Source organism: Armigeres subalbatus, chromosome 2 (assembly GCF_024139115.2).
Source record: "Armigeres subalbatus isolate Guangzhou_Male chromosome 2, GZ_Asu_2, whole genome shotgun sequence".
Classification (NCBI taxonomy): Eukaryota; Metazoa; Arthropoda; class Insecta; order Diptera; family Culicidae; genus Armigeres; species Armigeres subalbatus.
Window position 1 is genome coordinate 356,629,530 of NC_085140.1, and position 23,232 is coordinate 356,652,761.

Below are 23,232 nucleotides of genomic sequence, written 5' to 3' on the forward strand. Positions count from 1 at the left end.
TTAAAAAACACTAACGCGACATTTATTCATTAAGCGAATTGATATATTGAATACTAGAACTTAACACCTAGACGTCTGAATTACAAAAAAGGACGCGTGGTCGATCGATTTATAGCTGATGTAGCAATGGATCGATGGTTGGCCTGGATGTAACTCCCTGGGGGGGGGGGGTTGAAAAAGTGTCGTCCTCGGCACTCGATTTCTCCTGATTATTGCTTCCAGCTCCATGAACTTCCTTGGGTTTAGTTTCTACTGCAGATTTGCGTTTCCTTGGGCGTAAGACATTTTGCCATATCTCATTTACTGACCGTCTAAGATAGATAAAAATTAGGGTTATTGATATTATCGTTGTTACCGATAATCCTCCGAATAGACTCCAAATTCGTAACTCGTTGGCGAACTGCTTGAGAGACACGTGATGAAGAAGATTCCTGTTGGCAATCGTGCGGTTGTCTAAAATGGTGATGTTTGGATCCTTTTGTAACCAGTTTTCCATGCGGATGTTGTGGAGAGCTGTTTGCATGAACTTAGCTTCAGATGTACTTTCCTGTGACGAGAAGGTTAGGTTTTCAAAGGTAACTGTGCAGTTTAAAAATGTTATGATGAAGTTTCCGGTTAGATTTCGATTATTGGGTCCACAGTTCGATGAGATGAGGTGGTTTTTTGCATTTGTGATCAGAATTGTATTTTCGCTGATAAGTTTTTCTTCTGTACGGTACTCAACTCTTGTTGCGCAATGAGCTTTGGTTCCCCAGATAAGCGGTTGGATGCAGTTATCTGTAAATTCTTGAACAAATGCGTGTCGTTACACAAATTCTGAAGGATGACTAGTAGTAAATGGTGTTTTCCTTGATTTGATTAGAATGTTTGGATAGCTTTTGATTATGATATCGTCGTTGACCAAGGGGAAAATTTGAAGGATATCGGATTCCTCTGGTTCTAATTGTGGTACGTGTAGTATGTATAGGAGGGTATCTAATATAGCATCTTGAATATCCAGCAAAATTTTGTTAATTGTGTCAATGTTTAGAATGGTTATGAGTGTGTCAACCTCGTTCAAGATAATTTTATTTGAGTACGAATTTTCAACTATCTTATTGACGGTACTTGTTAAGCTTTGTAGTCTCAGGTTAATTTGGTCGTTGATTTGATATTGTTTGTTATTTTCAGCAATTAGGTCATTCATTGAGCTGTTAATAATGCGAAGATCCTGTGCGTCAGGGTTTCCAGCAACCCATTTCCATGCCGTTCCGAGTGTGTCCCATCTCTTGTTCCGGATACTTGAAGTGGGTCGTATTTGTTGAAAATTTGTGTACAGTTCCTGAAGTTTTTGTTTTACTATTTTTGTTAGTGGGTTAGTAATCTTTTAATACGCCAATGTTGATACTAATTCCATCGTGATTTCTATATCTGTTAAGTTTAATGGATGAACTAGCTTTGTTGTTCCTGTTTGAATTTTGCATTTGCCATTCTTTAAGATAACAATGGGATCTTTATTCAAGTGTTTGATTCCTAATTCTTGACAATTTATTCCTATCATAATGAATATCGCTCCGAATACGATGAGTTTCATCTAGAAGTAATAGAAGATAGCGGAGAAATTGAGTTACCCAACAAACAACGACAAGCTACAAATAAGCATCTAAGTTGAATTATTGTTTATTTGTAATCTTCATAGCTGAATAATATGGATGCTGAATAATTCGCTAGACAGATTTCATCTCAGCATTTGATCCAACTAATATTCGACTTGGCCTATTTATTTGTTTACCACCTTTATTTGAGGTCGAACTAACGTTTTAGTTTTATCACATTTCAGCACATTGGGGAAGTTTAACAATGTGCTGAACTAATGATTTTTAAAGTTCCCTTTTCGACTATGATGTGGTGCTCTAAAAGGGTGGTCGAATTAAGTTTGAATAGTAGATTAATAAGCAAGCATTAGACAACCTTCTTAACCGTAGTCCTTCTTAACCATTGGATTTCATCTTTATCGGATCTATCGCACAGTGGAAGAAAACATTATAATAGTTTCAGGGACAGAAAAAGTCAGTTCAACTACACTCAAACAGCTGACATCCAACATACAATCAAGTTGCTAGTCCTTCCCGAATTTGAATGTGCGAATGAATAGGACGGCATGTGCACGAACAGCAGCAAGCGTCGACTCTCGGTGTCAGCGTTGTTTTGTGCGGTGTCAAAATGAATCTTCAGCTTGGCACATTGATATTCAATTTGAAATCTCAAAATATGAATATCATTTCATACTGCGGTGCATGGATTCAATATTTTGAAGTCAGATTCCTGAAATATATGCATCTGTTTAGTATATAAAGTAAAATAATCATCATTTATCGGTGCAAATTAACCGCAATTCAAAATATTCATTTCAGCCCCGGTAGATATTCATTTTTTGCGCTCGATTATCAATCGGCTATTGAAGATCGGGCGGTAAATTTGGTATGGAAGTTTGTCAGCATGCTGCGAGATGATCGTGCCTGCATCGCCGAGCGTCTGATCAAAACAAACACGAATCTATGACGAAGCTGCCTACTGAGCATCGATGCAACTGATAGTAAAACGAAGATTTCCGTCCTTGAATAGTTTATGCTTTTTCCGTTTGAAAGAAAATCGCGAAGGCTTGAATTGATGATATTTGGATAGGAAAATAATAATTTATTTTCAAGACATTGTTGGAATCATTGTCAAGAACACTCAGGCTTTTTATATTCGTGGGGCAATACATAATTGTTTCGTGATACATAATTGATTCCTGATCTATAAAGCTGTTGGAGATTCCAACAAACAAAATGTCTGGAGCAATGAAGAAAATTCATGCAGTTGTTGTAACTTTATGCGGAAACGAACACAAACAAATTCTTAAAAAATCGACCATATTGGGTGTCTGTTACAGATTTCCTATGTACTAGTTGTTTTTCTATATGTAAATAAATGTTGATATGTGTAGTTATTTACTCGCTGCATGTGTGGTATTGATGGCACAATCATTTCGCAACCGGTTATTCAGAGATTCCGAGCAAGGTCGAACATAAATTCATTAAATTTTCATAAACCCCATCATTGGAGACGAATTTTATTTTATCGTTTTGACATTATTTTCCTATATTTTTTCCCAGTGTTGAATGGTTATGACTGGCTTAACAATGGTCGAAATAGAAATCTTGTACAGTTATTAACAAACTGTAGTTTGACAGATTGACTTGTTGATTAAGAGTCCAATTATGATTCATATTCAGCCATACGATTATTTATGTTTTGCATTGAGTAAGTCACAACTTACAAATGAAGGATGGCGCGGATGGCAACGTTACCGGCGGATGATCAAATGTCAGCAGTTCGAGACCCGATTTGGGAAAATTTTAAAATGATTATATGAAAATAGCAATTGCAATACGTTCAATGGAGATCTTGATGATGTTACTCTCAATGTGTTATTATTTTCGAAGAATTTACATGTAGCTGAATTAAGGCTAAGTAAAATGCTTATTGGAGGTTTAACGAATCAGGTAATAAAATTGTTTTTCGAAATGAGATGTTATAGCTGTATAACTTCTCCAAAATTGTGTGAACAAAGCCTGAACAGAAGTTGCGATAAGAAATAGTACAGACATAATTCAACACAGTGCTGAACTGAATCATCACACTGATGTTAGTTAAACTAGTGAATGTTTGTTGGGAGTTATTGTTAGTTGGTTATGATTGTTAAGTTAACGTTTCCTCAATCTTTTAATCTTGTTTTTATGTCTTTTTACATTGTTAGAGTTTACAAAGGTTTTCTGATCTACATTTTTAGCTATGGTTGGGTTAGCCCTTGCTTCGGTTTTAGTTCTAATGTTTGGTATCACGAAAACTTCCTGTTCTTCCTGAATTACTGGTGGGTCCTCTTTTATTGAATTTTTGTTTAAAATTTTCTGCTGAGCCCTTAACATGTTGGTTTTTGCCTCTTCAAACATCTCCTGAGCTTTACCTATTATTTCCTCAGAATTACGAGCATTATTTAAATTGAAAACAATCTGCCAATGCCAATTTTATTCTTGATTTCACTCCTAAGTTCTAAAATTTGTATTTATTTGAATTATTAATTTCTATAATCGTTGAATGTGCCCTTTCAACTTGCCCGTTAGCTTCTGAAGATGATGCGTATTCTAAGCAGCAGCCTAATTGACTCAAAAAATTTCTAAGTTGAACTGAGCGGAATGTTGTTTCGCGATCCGTTACAATTTTCTTTGGTATTGGGTAACCACTAAAATATTTGCTTAAGGCTTTTTGTACATGGGCCAAGTTTTTTGTCTTAATGGAATGCATTTGTAAATGCTTCGAAAAAGAGTCGATTAAAGAGAGGAAACTTAATTTAGCTATTATGAAAATGTCCATGTGGACTCTTTCAAAGGGTTTTTTTGTTATTGGGCGTGGGGAAATTTTTCCTACGGTTTACTTTCGTACTTATGTTTATGGCAATGGGGGCATGAATCGGAATAGTTTTTAATAAGTTTTGCCGTATTTGGGAAGAAATAAGATCTTCTCAGTTGGGCTTCAACTTCGTTGGTACCCCTATGAGCTCTATCGTGTTCGGTTGATATTAACAAGTTTTGTCGTTCTTCACTAACGACATCATCGACTATTTTAGAAGTGAAAATAAAATGGTTTTTACTTCCAAAATTCTCCTTGAAACTATCCTGAATAATTTGAAGCATGTCTTCTGGTGCAAGAATGGCTGTTTGTTTACTATTATGATATCTTTTAAGATATTCAGTTATATTTTCTTTTGAGAATTCTGGTTGTACAATTGTTGTTCTTTGAAAATGTGGAAAAATTGTTTCAGAAATGACCGTTGTAATTCTAGCTTTTTTTTTTAATTAGTTGGTTACGGTAATAATTTATTGGTCGGTCTACATGGTGTATATAGAAGTCGGGCGAGTCGTCTGCAGAATGAATTCTTTCTGCATCGGATTCTTGGTTGTCAGAAGAAGGGGGATTATTTTGACGTGATGAATCATCATCTGAATCGTCACCGGTACCTGAAACGGAAGAATTATGATTAATATTAAGTGCATTAACATGTTTTTCATCAGGACGTCTGCTCAATGCGTCCGCTACGACATTAGTCTTTCCTTCTTTATATAAAACATCGAAAGAATAGTTTTTCAGATCAAGCGCCCATCGTAAAATTTTATCATTTTTGGAAGAGTTTTTCAGAAACGTTAGGGGTTTATGATCGGTTAATAATGTAAACTTGACACCGTGAAGATAAGTTTTGAATTTGTTGATGGCCCAAATTATAGCTAAAGCTTCCTTTTCTATTGTAGCATACTAGATTCGGCATCATTCAAGGTTCTTGAAGCAAACGCGATTGGTCTTTCTACTGAATCTTGAATCTGGGATAGTACAGCCCCAACGGCGTAATTGGACGCGTCTGTCGTTAAAATGAATGGTTTCTCGAAATTCGGGTATGCTAACACTTGGTCTGTTGAAATTATTTGTTTCAGAGTTGAAAAAGCTTGAATGTAATTTTGATCCTGTAAATCGACTGATTCTTCTTTCTTAAGATACCTACTTCGTCATTGGACGGGTTATCTTAGAAAAGTCTTTAATAAATCGACGATAGTAACCGGCTAGACCTAGAAATTGCTTAATTTCTTTCTGATTTTTCGGTAACGGCCAGCTAATAATTTTCTCTATCTTCTCAGGATTTGGTTTCACTCCCTCGCTGGATATAATATGTCCAAGAAACTAGGTTTCTCTTTTTAAAAATTCACATTTGTCAAGTTGAATTTTCAAATTGAAATCGGAAAGGCGTTTTAGAACCAGACAAAGGTTCTGTAAATGATTTTCCAAATTGTACCCAATAATAACAATATCGCCAAGATAGACGTAACAAATGAGGCCTATATAATCCCCTAGAATATTTTTCATCGCTCGCTGAAATGTAGCAGGAGCGTTTTTCAGACCAAAAGGCATTCTGTTGAACTCAAAGTGTCCTTTGTCTGTTGAAAAAGCTGTTTTTTCTTTATGAGCTGGGTCCATAGGAATTTGATGGAACCCGGACTTCAAGTCAATTGTAGTAAAATACACAGATTTTCCGAGATTGCCTAAAATCTCTTCGATCTGGGGCCACAGAGAACAGACATGAATGCTCGAACAAAATTTCGTTAAAAAAGTGTGTAAATATTTAAATCGTACCTCAGCGCCGCCAACGCAGGCTGCCCGACATAAAAACTCAATTTCACTAAGGGATCGTTCAAAAATTACGTCCATCGTTTTTCGGCATTTTCAACCCCCCTCCCCCCCTCATGTCACAAACTGTCACAAATCATTGACTCCCCCCCTCCCCCTGTACGTACGTGTGTCATTTTTATTTTTGCGATTATTTTGGTTTTTCTTTTTGGTACACTATATTTACAATAACATAATGAGTTATGTCCCTTTTTAACAGTTTTTAAAATGCGTTTTAAAAAAAATAAGTTGTTCCTAAAATGCTTTCAGTATTTTTTCTTGTGGATGGACGTCACAGAAGACGAAAACCCCCCCCTCCCCCTGTCACAAACTGTCACAAAACTCTAACCCCCCTCCCCCCCTCAAACCTTGGACGTAATTTTTGAACGGCCCCTAAGCGATGGCGTTGGCATACACTACATAAACAATGTAGTGCTGCCACCTAGGAGCGAGCCTAGGAGAAATTCGGAATGAACACTAGCGCTAAAAAGTAAAACACAGCAAATCTTAATCATATTCATCAGCACACTAGTACCGCGCAACGACATACTTCAAAATGGCCAGTACAATCTTTACACAACCACGCGAATGAACATCTGTTCTCTGTGCTGGGGCATAGGAAAACGGTCATCAATTGTTTTGACGTAGGACTTACGTCTCTCTTTACTATACCGGGTGTCATTTCAAAATTTCTAAATCGGCCGCGTTACGCTGTGTTGAAAGATTTCAAACGTTAATAGCTTTTACCCTAGTGAACAGATTTCTGCAGTTAACCCCTCAATCGACAGCTTTCAAGTATGCCTTTCATATTAATGCTTGATAATATCCGAGAACTTGTTTCAATAGGCCTAAAACTGTTTTCAAAGCAAAACATTGAATTCACGAAAACCTATAAATATGGGTACCGCATCATTCTTGCATCATTCCATTACCACGTTCTGATTGGTGCAGACGTCAACGAATGAGCTCACGCTACACGGATAGATACGTAAACACATTAATGAGTAAAAATTTAACCATTTTTTGATCCTGTATTGGGCTGTCAGAAAATGGGGAAAATTTGACAACTTGAAATGGGTGAAAAAACACCCATTTTGAGAATGGTGACCAACTTCAAAAACGTTTGTTTTTAAACAGATAAATGGGTGAAAAAAGTCTTTGAAAGTTTTTATTAAAATTAAGGTGCCTGCTGCGTGTTCTGCCATTCTAGGTTTATTATTATTTACTTGTACGCGGAGATCATGGAGAAACTTGGACGTAAGTAATTGAAATCATTTTAAATTGAATGTCAATAACCTATAATTCGTTGTTTTGATTAATTAGGATCGGAACCGACGGAAGTGCATCCTCGACAACGCCACGACGAGGGTTGCCTGGAGATTGAAAAAAATTTCATTGTATCAACATATACTTGAATAGAATTTAACGATATGTATGGTGAAATAAATAAATGAGCTTGAGCATTTCATTTGTTGCACTTATCTTTGAATACGCAAAAGATCCCATTTTTATTATTTTTCAATCTATCTCCGTTCTCAAAAATGAGAGTTTTTTACCCATTTTAAACAAAAACCAAATTTTAAAATGGGTAAATAAGCCACATTTTTGACATATATTGCGTTTACTCATTTATGAGTAAAGATGTTTTACTCATTATATGAGTAGATCCACTTATTCTTCAAAATGGGGAAAATTTACCCTTTAATGAGTTTACGAGGTTCTCCGTGTAGGTCTGCTAAGAAGGCATAAAATAGCGCAGCGCGAATTTTTCCTCTCAATCTGACCAAAACAGGCGAAGCAATAACAGCATCGCATCGTCGGAATTTTTGAACGGTTGCATCATCGTCTCAGCCACGCATTCGCAAACCTAAAGCCTTTTTAAGAGCAAGGCAGAATCGACGGCATTCTCAGGTCAGCATCATCGGCATTTTCAGCCCGGCATTGTCGAGAAGCCAACAGCAAGCGCGGCACGGCGGTGTGTGACGATAGAGTGTCGACGACAACACAAGTGATCAAGTTTTCTCGGCCGATGACAGCAGCGGTTAAGCGTTTGGTATTCCTGCAGACATCGATTCATAATGTTTTAAACAATCATAAATTCCCAGTTGAACCGCTCAAGAGGAAATTTACATCTAACATTATGAATGGATCTTTTCAGAACCACTAATATACTTACTAAAGAGTTTTTCGCAATAGAATCATTTTGAAAATGTTGTACAATCAACTAATTAGAGAGCGTTTGCGTGACAATTTTATTAATATTCGCGTTCATGGCGATGAATTGTTTCTTATTCTAAGATTTCAACGAAAATTTTTGAAATTTCTTTATTAGAATTCCAAAAATTGTCACTGTTTTGAGAATAAATATTTCAATTTAAAATTTGATTCATTTGTCGATGTGAATAGGTAAATAGCTACTGAATTTTGTGTAACTTTCAAACGTTGGTATAAAGCTTTTGAATATTCTTGGTTAACGTGATTTTGTGTTTCAACAAGTATACTCTAATACCACTATTACCACTCTAGCTAATTTGAAGAGTTAACGCAGTAGCGTCGCGGTATCACAAAAGACAAGCAATGTAGTGAAGAGACATTGCGAGGGGTGCTTAAACGTATAATTCAATGTGCAGCATAACATGTCGAAATAATGTGCTAGAAATCATCACATGATCCCATTTTGGAATCTTAGTTTAAAAATGAAATGTTGAAAAATGTAATTTAAATTTTCAAAAATTGTAAAATTAGTATAATATTTGCAATTATTGCACCCCTGGCAATCATTTTTAGGCGTTAGTCATCTTTGGTAAACCAAGATGGTATGAATGTGCTGTCTGTTGCCCAATATATTGGGATTCTCGAAGTGGACCATGTTGTTAATATACTATACTATATACTATATAGAACCAACAAATGTTTTGCGATGTATTCATCAAAGAGGTGGAACATCGGCTTAAGTTGCAATGCTATAATGAAGAAATCATTCGCTTTATTGATCAATGTAAAGGTGTAGCCCTCAGCTGATTTACAATGGTATTATTCATCGAAAAGGCGGATCTTCGGCGGATTTCCTATGCTATAGTTCATCTTTTTCTGGCAATGAATCGCCTGCTTTGAGCGTGCTTACAGCGGCACAGAAGGAGTTAACTTTCTGAAATCAGTATGGCGAAAGGCATCTACGGTTCGATTACTCGAAATTAAGCACCTTAATCGAAAAAATATTTGGTAGGCGTGATAGCGGACACCATCCTTCATAACCGGTACCAAATAGTTTTTCATGAAAAGTTCCTAATCTTGAGAAAACCCGCGTTAGATGTCTTTCGCCATACAAATTTCTGGCGGTTAACTCATGCTGGCTATTTTGCGCATATACTATAGCGCCGGGATGTGATAGCGGCGAGTAGAAAATCAGCTACTGCCAATAATTCATTATGGCATTGAAAATACTTCGAATGTCCCATATATAATTATTTTGATAGTGAACTCTTTTATTCATTAGTTATTATTTAGAAAATAATAATTTTGAAATGTTTTGTCACTTTAATTACCCACGACTAGTAGTGAGCAAACGATGTTCAATGGTCTTATTCATCAAAGGGGTGGAGCTTCGGCTAGAGTTCTGATATAATGATAAAATTATGGCTCACGCGAGTTTAGTTCCTGCTCAAATTTTATCTTGAGCGGTCGGTAGAGAACCAACATCCAGCGACAGGGACAGGCCTGACAATAGTCATCGTCGCAGCAAGAAAAACTGCAGTAGCGACGAGATTTATTGTCTTCATTGCTACTCGACGCATCGTCAATGACGCGCACAACGTTAGCTTTCGTCGTGCAACCAAATCGTCATGACGACAGCGAAGAACGAAGACTTCATACCATTATTCTTCAAGCGGCAGCTGCCCTGCGAAGATTTTTATTATTTTTTTGTGAAAATGAATTTGAAGTAACGTATGAAGATGTTATAAATGCTATCGAAACATTTATGTTACCAAAGTTCGTACTATTTCTTTATTCTAGACGTCATTATGTTTTGACCCTTCCTTCGGAAGTGTCTATAATTTCACTTTGTATGCGTTACGCAGGTGTGTTACGTATTAATCTATCAATAAATCTCGTGAATTAATTAATACAATGTATGGTATTTTAAACAAATTCACTTTGACATTGAAAATATAATTATAACAAATGATATAACATGGAATTATGCCTATTTTTCTGATTTGTTTCAAAGAAACAAATGATTTTAATTGAGGAACATATAGGAGCATGTACAAAAAAATCTTCTCAGGAAAGCAAAAACGTAAAAATTGAAAGGGATTTCAAAAATTTCTTCAGTGGAAGCTAGATAGCAAATGTGAGCATGTTTTGAGACACTAATAGATCACTTGTATGCATGTATGTGTGCGTATGTGCGCAAATTCTGAAATTTACTACCATAAAAATCTCGCTCATTTTTAAGGTATTGAACAAGTTTAGTTTTACCAAATTAGGCATCCATAAGGCGAAATATATGTTATTATTGAACGCTATTGAGCTCCGTTCCGATCAATGACTAATTTAATTAGTTCTGGATTAATTAAAGTCTTTGAAATTACGAGTACAATATATGCAACCAGCGTTACGATAGTTGCTAACCATGTCACAATAGTTATTCAATCCGACGAGCGCCTTATTGATAGGCAGCATGAAGTACAGTACGTTATCATTCGTTGAGTTGTCACTCAACCCATGACATCCGCCTTTGGGTAGGCAATTATTTTGTCATTTTCACGGTAAATCGCCGTGGGAAGCTGAGTAGTTTTATCTCGTTTTAAATACTGGAGTCTGGAAAAAATTTCCTTATAACTAAGGAAGGGTCAAAATCTTACTGTAGGTGGATTAATCTGGGTTTTTAACTACTCCGTCTATAATGACGTGCAATCGATTATGTGAAGTAGTGACGACGGAAATCGTCTTTTTACTTTTGGCGTACGACTATCTTCGTGGTAGGCATGCGTTATGACGAAGACTATATTTTTTTCGCTTTCTTCATACGATGAGAATGACTATTGTCAGCCCGGACAGGGATGATGATATTGCCGTCTCTAGAAATCAAAGAATTATCTTTTTACATACTTTCATCAATGACAAAAAAATCAACATTAGATGAAAAATCGATTGATAGCTTTCCATTTTGATATATTTTCTCTAGATTGGTAACGAAACGTGCTGAATAATGCTGAGCAAAATATGTATTTTTACATGCATGGTCAAGCCAAGTCCTACGTCCACTTCCGGTTATGTCACAGACATTACCCACTGTTAGTTTTTTCGTTTAACTTCCTATAATCAATAACGACTCTAATTTTCTTTTTGCCAGATGCATCTTGTTTTTTAGGTACAACCCATATAGGGGCAGAGTATGGGCTAACAATTATGTATAAGAATCTACCAAAACCTGTATAAGAACTGGGCATATGCGAAATTGTTAGATTCTTATACAAAAAATGTAAGCTCTCAAACAAAAATTGTTAGAAAAGCTTACAAAATTGTTAGATTCTTATACAATACTTGTATAAGAATCTAACAATTTCGCATATGCCCAGTTCTTATACAAGTTTTGGTAGGTTCTTATACAGAATTGTTAGAAAATCTAACATCCGCCGGTTGGGTGTGGAGACTTGATTGAAGAAAGCTTTGTAGAAGAAAGCTTTTTAGGAGAAGGGTAAAAAGCTCTTCTCAAAAAAGGTACGAGACTGCCGCAAAAATATTTTCAAAGCAATCAGCACTTCATTGTGGCAACAAAGTACCTTGTAGAAGAAAGCCCATTACGAACTAATTCGAACTAGTGAAGTTCGAGGTAGTGTGATGCAGTATTACAAGTACATTGATTGCAGCGAGATTACATGTATCTGTATCACTTTTCAAAGTAAAAATGAATAAATAATTGCCAGCTATTAATCATAAATAATTGATTCTCCCCCAATAATACGCACAGACTAGAAATCGACATAAAACTTCTAAAGAAATCCACATTTTGTATTCTGTGTGCGAAGCGGGTACTCGCTTTGACACACTGTTACTATTTTGTGCTACAAACAATGAGTCTTCTCAGTGAACCAAAGTCGGAATCTGGTTGGCTTACTTCGCGATGGTTTCCCATGCAAAACAATGTGGACAGTTTGAACCATGTGCACTTGGCGTTGAAGATGTTGGGCATTGTATCTTACAGCATTGTGGACAAGGTCAACTGCAAGCTCGACGTGACTGGTGCTGATCGGGTAGCGTTGACGATTTTTACTCTTCTTCGGGTGTTTGGAATAGTAAGGGGAGTGCAGAAAAAGATGTGGAAAACCGTCGTCGATGGAGAACCGAGCGCCATAGCCAATGGATTTGCAAACATTTTAATTTTACTAATTGCTCTGATCGGTATAACACCATTCTATATAACCGCTCAGAGGCACCGAATGGAAGCTGTTCTTAAAGATTTCAAAGCATACGATGACGAACTTAGCAACTTGGGATACCCCAGAAATCATCAAATTTTCCACTTGAGAGTGTCGATTTTTCTGACGTTTTGTTTGGTTGCGTTGGGGGCGATTGTAACACTTACTCTCTTGCTTAGAAAAATTGATTATCAACCTGACGTGATAATCTTCTTAGGATTCTTTTGCGCGAGCTCATTGGGATACACTTTGTTGCATACTGCGTTAAATGGACTGATTCTCAGTGTTCATGGGAGACTGCAGCTACTAAACCGATGCGTGAAAGAGCTACTATTGGAGGAAAATGGACAGTCAAAAGGTTTTGCAAAAGTTCGGCTACCCCGCAGAGAAGAGCTTGTGATTCAAATAGCACAGCTGTATGACAAGTTGTGTGATGCTTCAGATGAAATCAGCATGGTGTACAGCGTTCCGGTGAGAGAGATTGTTATTAGCGACATATTTGACTATCCTTATTTCACGAGTCTCAACAATCTAATGATCTTAGGGGTTTACTGGGGTTAACGCTTTTCATACAACTTTGAAAAAGTAAAAAGTTTCGTATCTAACACTTTCTTTATTTCTAGTTGATCCCCCAGTTTATCAACATGTTTTTCCTACATCTGCTATCCTTCTACGCCGGCATGCGAGTTTTCATGCATCTAGCGACTCACCAACAAACAATCAATGCCCTACTGTATTTGAGTTGGTCGATCTATTTCAGCATTTTCGTAAGTCAAAGCGTCATCTACCTCTCGGCTCTTCAACATCAAAAATCCACCCTGGTCAGCGTCATTCATCGATGTCTGAATCTGCCGCACAACAAAACGCTTATCAATCGGTTCTATCAGCTATTGGAACAAATTAATTGCCGAGCGCCCCATATCACTTTCTATCTTTTCGAGCTTCATCCTATAATTTACGTCCAGGTAGATCACCAGTTGATTCGGCTAATGCTTTTTTCCAATTTAGTAATTATTCGTTTTGTAGGTTTGCGGTGAGCTGGCGACCTATCTGTTGATATTGGTACAGTTTGACTTGCAACAATAGATGCCTATCGGACGGACAAATCATTGGCACGTGGCACGAATAGCGGTTCCAGCGTGAATTAGGACACGTTTTGCTTAAATTGGTTGCTGTAGAAGGTAGAAAGTGGATCTGCTATAGTAGTTTTCGCTAAACACATCCTCCCTGTTATCGAGCCCCATTAGGAACTTTACGATTCGGACGTACATTATTTTGTAAATAAACATTAATTCAGTAGAATGTAAATGCTTCTCTCCTAAACACATTCCCTTATCTGATCGTCTACAGACCATGATTTTCTCAGGAAATGCTTACTTTAGCAGGAAATTGCTTTCCAATGTTTGTTTGCAAATGAATATACGCCCAAATCGTAAAGTGATTCCGAAATGTTTTAATGCATGGAAATTTAATGGAAGAATTGAGTTTCTTTTAAACAAATAACAAAAATTTAAAAGAAAAATTAAGACTTTGAAAAAAGAATTTTAAATACACACTGAATAAATTATTAAGAGAAAACATCAAAATAAACGAGTCAATGTTTCATCCTTATCTCTAATTTAACGTAATAGATAGGATGAACATTATGAAAGTGTCAGTTCAGAGCAACCAAAATGATCATCGCCAAGAAGTCTGCGATGCAACTGACAGCATTCATCTTCTCGGGCAGCATACAGACACACACGTTTGTCGAATGTCGACTACACCGCGACCGCACATTAGCGCCTTCATGGTCTTTACTGTGTGGTCCACAGTAACGTGTAGTCATTAGTCGGCGCAATGAAAACATTTCAAACTTTCCAAAGAACGTTATCGTTTAATCATAATTTCAAGACTTTTCCGTGTTAGGGCATCGAGCGGAAGCTCTGTGCTTGCTGGGAAGCGCACTCGGATGTATTTGCCGCAGAATAATGTTCTGTTATTGCTCACCCATTTGGCTTGCATCCAAATTAGTTCTATTAGAAATATTGTAATTTAAGGGAATTGGGTCAAAATGGTAACTTTAAAGTAATCTGTCCAGCACGAAACCCCGAAACCCCCGGAATCGATTCGTCGCACTTGTTCCCTTCAGGAAACTTATAATTATTGAAGAAATATCAGTATCAGCTCGAGACATAGCAAAAAATTTGTGATTTCAGGGGAATTGGGGCAAAATGGTCACTTCGAAAGGGTCTGCCCATCACGTAACCCTACGCAAACGATTCATCGCATTTTTTCCCTTCAGGAAACATATATTTATTGAAGAAATATCAGCGTCAGCCTGAGGCATAGTAGAAATATTATGATTTTTAGGGGAATTGGGGCAAAATGGGCACTTTAAAGTAGTCTGCCCAGTACGAAACCGCGCGCAATCGATTCATCGCACTTTTTTCCTTCAGGAAACATGTACTTTCTGGAAAATTTGCAGCGTCAGCTGGAGTAATTGAATTTCGAGCCTTTTGCTTTTGAAAATCCCCAGTGTGCGATGGTTGAATAATACCATTATCTAACATTTCTCGAATTTGTTCTTCAACATCTTTTTTGAAGTGATGTGGATACCTATAACTTTTAGTATAAATAGGGTAATCATCATATTGTTCGCCTTCTTTTAACATAGTTGCTTGATTATCATGAAGAACTGCTAAAAGTTTTGAAATTTCCAGAGGAGATAGATGGTCACTTCTTATAAAAGATTTGATGTTTTCTTTTGAAATAGTTCTTTCATTTGGAATCGGTACAGGTTGCAAAGTTTCAAAATTGTTGACTGATAAGGAAAGTTTTCCTAGGGTTTTATGTTTAGGTTTTGTCGACAACATTTTTATTGTGCTTTTAGAGTTTTGAGCTCGATAGGGTCCTGGTTCAATAAATGTTCCATTGCAAAGTTTTTGAAACGTGGGGACAAACCAGTCGCGGTTGTTATTTGTCTCAATAGATACGAAATGACTGTAAAGCTGTTTGGCTGGGAAGAATTTTGAATACGAGAATTGTTTGTCTTGGAATGTAATGGTTTCCTTTTCATAATCAAGATGAGCCTTCAGTTTTGCGAGTGTTTCAGACCCAATGAGTCCATCAAAGAAATAATGAAATTTCAGTACGTAAAATGGAAGAGGTTTAAAAGCTCCATTGAAAAAGTCAACTATTCCTTTCTGGTTCACATTAGTTTTTCCTTTGATATTTTTAATGGTTGTTTCTGGTACGGTAATGGTTTTTTCTAAAATTTCTGGTCCAATTATGTTTTTATTCGCTCCTGAATCAATTAGAATATTCAACAACTGTTTTGTTCTAGGGTGTGTTAATTTCAAATAGGGTAGATAGTTCAAACTGGTTTTTGATTTGTAGGCACTCAATGAAAATTTAGGTCCAATTCATTTTCGGATTCAGTATCTGATTTCGGATTATTCAAATTATCTTCTTGTATCATTTCATGGTTGTTAATTATGTGCTTGTTCATAGTTAGTCGACTCCGTGTCGTGGTTGTGTCCATTGGTTCAGTATTCCATTCAAATTTGTTTGGTTTGTATTCCGTTTTCCCTTCTGTACCGTGATTTTGTGGGTGCGGTTTTGAATTATTTTCAAATGGTTTTGAATGCTTATTCGTGTCCGTCATGTATGAGGCGGTCAACTCTTTAGATTTAAATTTACAAAGGAATGCATAAGCATCCTCTATATCTGTAGGCCTTGCAGCTTGTGCATAGCCGAAGTACGGTTCTTTGAGACCTGCTATGAAGGCAGCGAGACCGTCCTCCTCAATGAACATGTTTATAGCTTGCCAGTTGTCTTTATAAGTTTGCTTTTGCTTAGCTAAATTTTTGATGCATTGTATAATATCTTTGGTTTTCTGGTAGTATCTTTGAATAGATATACCATCCACCATTTTGTTTTGCCAAAGTTGGCATTTGTAGGTCGAAAGCTCCTGTCGATCACCTAGAGCATTTATCAACACATCTTTTATCGAATCGAATTCGACTGGATTACCGGCTAAACATAGTATGTCTTTTGCCTTCCCTTGAATTTGATTAGTCACCGCGGTGACGTACATTTGAAACAAAGTGTCATCGACACGTGGTTTGAAAAGATTTAGTGAATTTTCTGCCGTTTGCAGCCAGGCAGATAACTGTTTACTGTTGCCGACGATTTTATTGGATCAGGTATCTTAAACAAATAGTCTAATTCACCCCGATTTAGAGGTTGTTGTACTATGGGTTGTGTCGCACTTGACGACGAAGAAGCACCAGGAGATACTCCGGTTACATTGCGAATAGCGGCATCGTGTTCGCTTTGCTTGGCATCCAATCGGTTGATTGTATCCATCATAGCGCTAAGTTGCTGAGTAATCAACTCGAGCGGGTTAATTTGGTTATCGTTAGACTTGGCCATGTTCATTTGTCCTAATGATATATCAAGGCCTTGGATTGGAACGTGCGAAAATTCAGCTGATTCTACCGAATCGTTATCCGATTCACTACTTGATTCGGAAACTGATCGCTTTTTGTTCCTGCTTTTCAGTAACGCCCTAGTGATTTCCAAGGCACCTTTGCCTTTGCTAGAACTCGTGTGATTTCTCAGAACAGCAATTCTCTTAGAACTTTGCCAATTCTGTTTGGGAGGTAGCTTCTCTTAGAACTGCCACTTTCCCGGTGATAAACTAAATTAAACACTGTTCAATTATGATTTATCACGATGAAATTAAACTCTCTCTTGGAACGGTTCAATTTCAGATTGGTGAATGGAACTTGGATATGAGTTGTTCACGTCTCTCTAGAACGCGCGAAGTACACCATAGAGCACAAATTTCACTTACCTTGTTTTGCTGTCGTGGGGGGGGTCGCGGTTCTCTGTGGTCCGTGTCGCGCGGTGAGGCCTCAACTCCAGTACACCCTCGATAACACCAGATACTTTCACTTCACTGCACAGTAAAAATACTCGCGGACCTACTCTAGGATTTAAGAATCCTAATAAACACTGTTTTTCACGCACGGGCACAGATACCGGACGGCTGCGCCAATAATATGTACGGGGAACGGTTCGGGCTTTTAAAAAACACTAACGCGACATTTATTCATTAAGCGAATTGATATATTGAATACTAGAACTTAACACCTAGACGTCTGAATTACAAAAATATTTGTAATATTGAACTGCTGATGATGCAGATTCCTTGGTGACCGGATGTAGCAATGGATCGATGGTTGGCCTGGATGTAACTATATATTTACTTCAAAAATCAAGAGAAAAGTTAATCGATGGAGCCTTGAGTGTAAAATTTAAGGCATTTTCGCTTGATGCCCTCCATCAAAGTCTTTATAGTGTCATCTGGTACCAGTTTATCGTTTTTTTTTTCATTTTCTTAACATGTCCTTCTCGTTTTTGATTGTCTTCTCGCTCTTCCGAAGTTCCCGCTGGAGTTCACTCTGGAGACGGTTGAATGGTGAATGTTCAACATTTTTCCCAACTGCCGGTGCGACAGGTCAGGAAATTCCAGGTGTTTGGAAAGAATTTGTTCTCTCGACTCGCGTTGGTTCACCTCCATTTTCGTTTAGCATGAGCATGAGCATGAGCAGGATAACCGTACAATTCGTAGTTGCTACTCCGTGATTGACTAGAACTTGCGAAATTGCACAGGGAACCAATTGAATGGAGCTTGGGTTTAGCTATCATTCTCAATGTGCAAATTTCGGAAATTCAATGCATTTTACTAAGTCAATTGCGGCGCCGGCCACGTCCTTACGGTCATCAAGGGAAGGAAGGATTATTAGTTCAACTCTCGTTGCTACTAGAGACCGAATATACCTCTGCATCTCCACGATAGTCTTAGGATAGGATATTGTGTTAGTATGAAGGGATATATTATCTGGATTCACTTTGGTAAGTGATGCGATCTATGGGGTAGGAATATATGAATGAGAATTAGAAGTACTAGAGTACCGTGGACCCCCGGTAATATGACCGCTTTTAATCTGAACACTTTTTAATTTGAACCCCGTTCGTTTGAACATCGTTCAAATTAAAAATGGTTCAAACGTCATTTAACACGTGGAATCGAGAAAAGAAAAATGGAACACCGTGAAACGGAATGCAGAATCAAAACAAACCAGCAAAGAGAGCAGCCAGAAACCAGTTTTTCTGATGCAAATAGAGTAACCAGAAGTTCAAATTAAAAATGAACCCCGTTAATTTGAATGAGGTACCGTTCAAATTATCGGGGGTCCACGGTAATGAGAAAGTATTAAAGTGAATTCTAATGGGATTCATTTTTTACAATTAGAATTTGAATGCTATTGGATTCTAATACCACGCACACGTCTACCACACCATCGCTACCCGCACATCAACCTCACACATTCTTACTTGTATGAGGCCTACACGAGCGTAGCGAACGTATATAGCATTCGCATGCGGGTACAAATGAATACCAATCTATTTTTACATTTTATTTACTGCTACTAAGTAACAGGCAGCTTTTTATAACAATTCTATATTTAGAATCATACTTGTTAGCAATGAGAATTTGATTTGCAAAGAGATTGAGTTATATGATTAATGAAATTATCTAATAGGAAATTAGAAAGGGCCAGGGATCAAACCCTTAATCTCCTGCTTATGAGGCAGAAGCAGTGACACAAGGCCATCAAGCACCGTTATTGGTTCACCTCCATTTTCGTTGAATCGAAAAACAAATAGAGGTAATAAACTCTATTGAAAAACAAAAGGTGTTTTTCAGCATGGTCTTGCTTTGTAGCCGCGCATCTTACCGCACGGCTAAGGAGGGCCACACACAATGTGGGTATGAAACTTAATATTTTTCATAAATAAGATACATTTAGAATTTCTCTTATTTTATTTGAGCCATCTACCTATATGACATGTTGGTATAGAAATAAATGATATCTTTGTTTGCTTCAGTATACTCAAACCATTAGTCGGCTTGTTATCAAATGGCCACTTAACGTAGCGTAATTCTTCATTTCGGCGCCCCCTTGGCGCTGACTACGGGTCTCCGGGCCTACTATAAAAAGTTTGTTTTTGGAGCGATCAAATAGCCTTCACATATAGGTACTTAGTATACGAGAAAGGCAAAAATATATGTATTTCCATACAAAAAACGATTGATTTGAAAAAATGATTATGACTCTACGAAAATAAGAAAATTTTCCAGCATACAGGAAAAATAACAAAGAAAAACTCAAAGGTGCAGCCCAATCGGGTTGTACGCGAAGGTGACGTAGGACTACGTAGCTATTTGAAATTGATGGTATTTGCCATAATAATTTGTGTCGTTTTATTTACATTGAGCAAACTGCTCGGAGGTCAACTGAATCAAGAAGTCGAATAGTTGTTCCCAGTTGGATGGACTTTGAGTCTCTAACCGTGGAATTAACATGACTCATCGGCCGCTGAAGCCACTCGACTGGCTTTCTGTCGGGGACATCACAATCCTTACTTTGCCACGTACGCTTACATCGCGGGCGAAAACCAAACGTTGCAAATACAGTAGACGTTCGATAACTGCAAGTCATTTAACTACAATGCTTTTTAACTGCAATTCGATAGTTGCAACAGTTTTGCAGTTATCGGACCGCTAAACTTCAAACTGGTGTCAAACTCAATGACAGCTGCATTGAGCTGCACATTAAGATGCACTTTTAGCGCGGTGGAGGGAGATGATGCAATTAATTTGAATTAATTAATTTGGCATTATTATACTGTTCCCCACAGGATGGAATCACTAACAGCAACCAAGCTACCCCGCTAAACCCGATGCCACCGAAACAATCCATTTTCGCAATTAACTCTTTCTTTCTATTAATTGCTGGTCCTGAGAGGAACCAATTTTTTTCCCCAATGCGTCCTTCAAATAACTAACTGCATCCAAATGCTTGTCAGCACCTTGCGTTGAAATTGTCCGACCGCCACTTGATGGTTTTCCGCTAAGCCTTCACCATTTGGAATAATTTTTATCAATTTTCGATATTGTACGTGGGTTTCCCTATTGGACCCGACCGTTCGAAATAGTCGCTCCTTGAACGGTCGTTGAAATCGCCGTTTTCACCTTCACACCCGTCTTCATAGTAAAATCTGTCAACACCGACAAGTCTGCGGCGAGCTTTTTGCTGTTTCCCTCGGACTTCTCTTTCTTTTTCCGATGTTTTGACATCTGTTTTGATAGACAAGGAGCAAAAAACAAGGTAATCTACCAAACATTTATTGAGTTTGGCAAACCTTGCTAGAAAAGGGGACGTTTGAAATAGGCAAGTGAACCGACCTTCGAATCCATTGGTCAAGTAAATCCACAATAATAAATAGTTAAAAATCACTATTTTTATTGTAGATTTAATCGAAGGGTGCATTCCAAGGAATTTTTGCCTTTGGTTGTTTCAAATCACCGTTCAAATCTAGGGAGAATGTTCATGCTTTCGGCTGATGCAGATGGTATTACAAATATTTTAATTATTGGTTGAAATTAAGCTGTGTAATTGTAAATTCCTAATACCTTGCATAATGCATTTGCAATATGTGTTTAAATCTCATTAGATCACATTTTTCGTCTATCGAATGCGTTAAAAAATACTTCCAACTTTCTTGCAAATATTTCTACTTGCAAAAGTATAGTACTCTACCCTTCGACACGTCGCGACGCCTAGCCGAGCTCAGAATCAACAGCAAAAGCACGTGGGTAAGCTGTCAAAATGAATCAAAACAAACAGCAATGAAAGGGCGGGAATAAGGCAAGGATCTTCCGCATGCGTTACGCCAATGCGAGTAATGAACAAAATATAGTAGCTCTCTCACTCTTTCATCGACCGACAATTTCAACGTCGATTAGGTGGACCGGCGATTTCAAACCGTCGGGTCCAGTCTTGAATTCAACGTACAATACCCCAATATAGAAAAAAGACAGACGTAGTCCTACGTCAAAAGTACATCTAGACCAACATTTGAAAAGGGCGTAACAGCCAAAATTTATTCCTTCTGATTCTTCGTCCTCATATAAAACTGTATATGTAGACAAAGAAACAGAAGGAATAAATTTTGGCTGTTACGCCATTTTCAAATGTTGGTCTAGACCTGGGTGCTGCGGATAGAGCCGCTTTTGTGCTCTCAAGCGAGTAGCGGGATATTTTGAAATCAATCCCATAAGCAAAATTATTTTGCAGTTACTAGGCTGTCAAACATTTCCCGCTCTTCGAATTTCTCTTTCCATGCTGCATGAAGGCGCACAAATGCGCGAGACTCTACATGACTTTATGATGGTTTACATACATTCCTGCTCCAATCAGCTGCTGAATCTCGTAATATCTCGTAACGAGTGCATTTTAGTTGCATTCCTACTAATTTTCCATTCGAAATATAATGTGAATATATTTGTTAAAAAGAATGCAAAACTCAAACTAAGTTTATTTTTATTTTTTCCCCAAATAATAACAATACTTCTCAATATAAAATCTAAAACGAACATAACCACAATCTTCAATGTTTGGCTCCGGCACAATAGAAAATTTTGGCTTCACTTTGACAACCAAATCGATTCTATCCGCACCACCCAGGTCTAGACATATTGTCGCGCTCTTCGCAAACGCTCAGATCTTCGCGGTGGTAACGCGCAAGCAAAGATTGCGCAGCAGCGTGCTCATAAGCTTTTCCACAGGGTGCGGGTCTGCGCTGTTAATAAGCCGCCGAACGGAGTTGCCATAGCTGAATAGCCGCCGTGTGTGGGCGCGCTCCGGCGCGATTCAACGGAAGCTGATTGAGATGATCACGATCTGAGTGTTTATCATGGGATGCATAATATTATGCATCCGACGATAAACACTCAGAACGTGGTCATCTAAAAGATAACTAACTAACTCATCTTTTGGTCATCTTAATCAGCCTCCGTTTCGAGGGGGACGTCACTTTGCGATTGCACACTTAATCGCAGCCATTGCCTTCATTATCGCAATTAATCGTATCTATATTTTTTAATCGCGAAATGTATCGCATAATCGCACCCCATCGCGCTTTATCGCAACTGTTTTTTACTCGAATCAGAAATAGCGATGCCATTCATATTCGAGTAGCTCTTTTCCGTCTCTAGCAACCAGGGTTACGGCTTGTTTTGTTTTTTTTTCGAGCCTCTGAATTCAGTTATCGGTGACAACATCAGTTTTTACCTATCTTTTTGTCAATTAATCAAATTTAAGGAAACTAAATAATCTATAGCCTTATTTGTTACGGTTTAGGTAACCATTGATACAAAGGTACAGTATATTCATTTGTAATAGATTTTAATCCGCTCTAAACGACCTATCCTCGTTAACTTTTCCAAAATGACTGGCTGTTGCAGCTAGTTGGAAAAATAAGAAAAGTATACACTCCGGTTGAGTGATAAACGGGGTGGAGAATTTGATACAGCTGTGTTGCCGTTTCGAGCCGAAAGCTTGCAGTGGAAATGAAAACTTAATACTTTGCTTCATATGAAACCTCTGCAGAAAGGCCGATATCCTACAAAAGAACCACGCGACGCGACAAAAGAACCACGAACGTGGGTTCAAGTCCC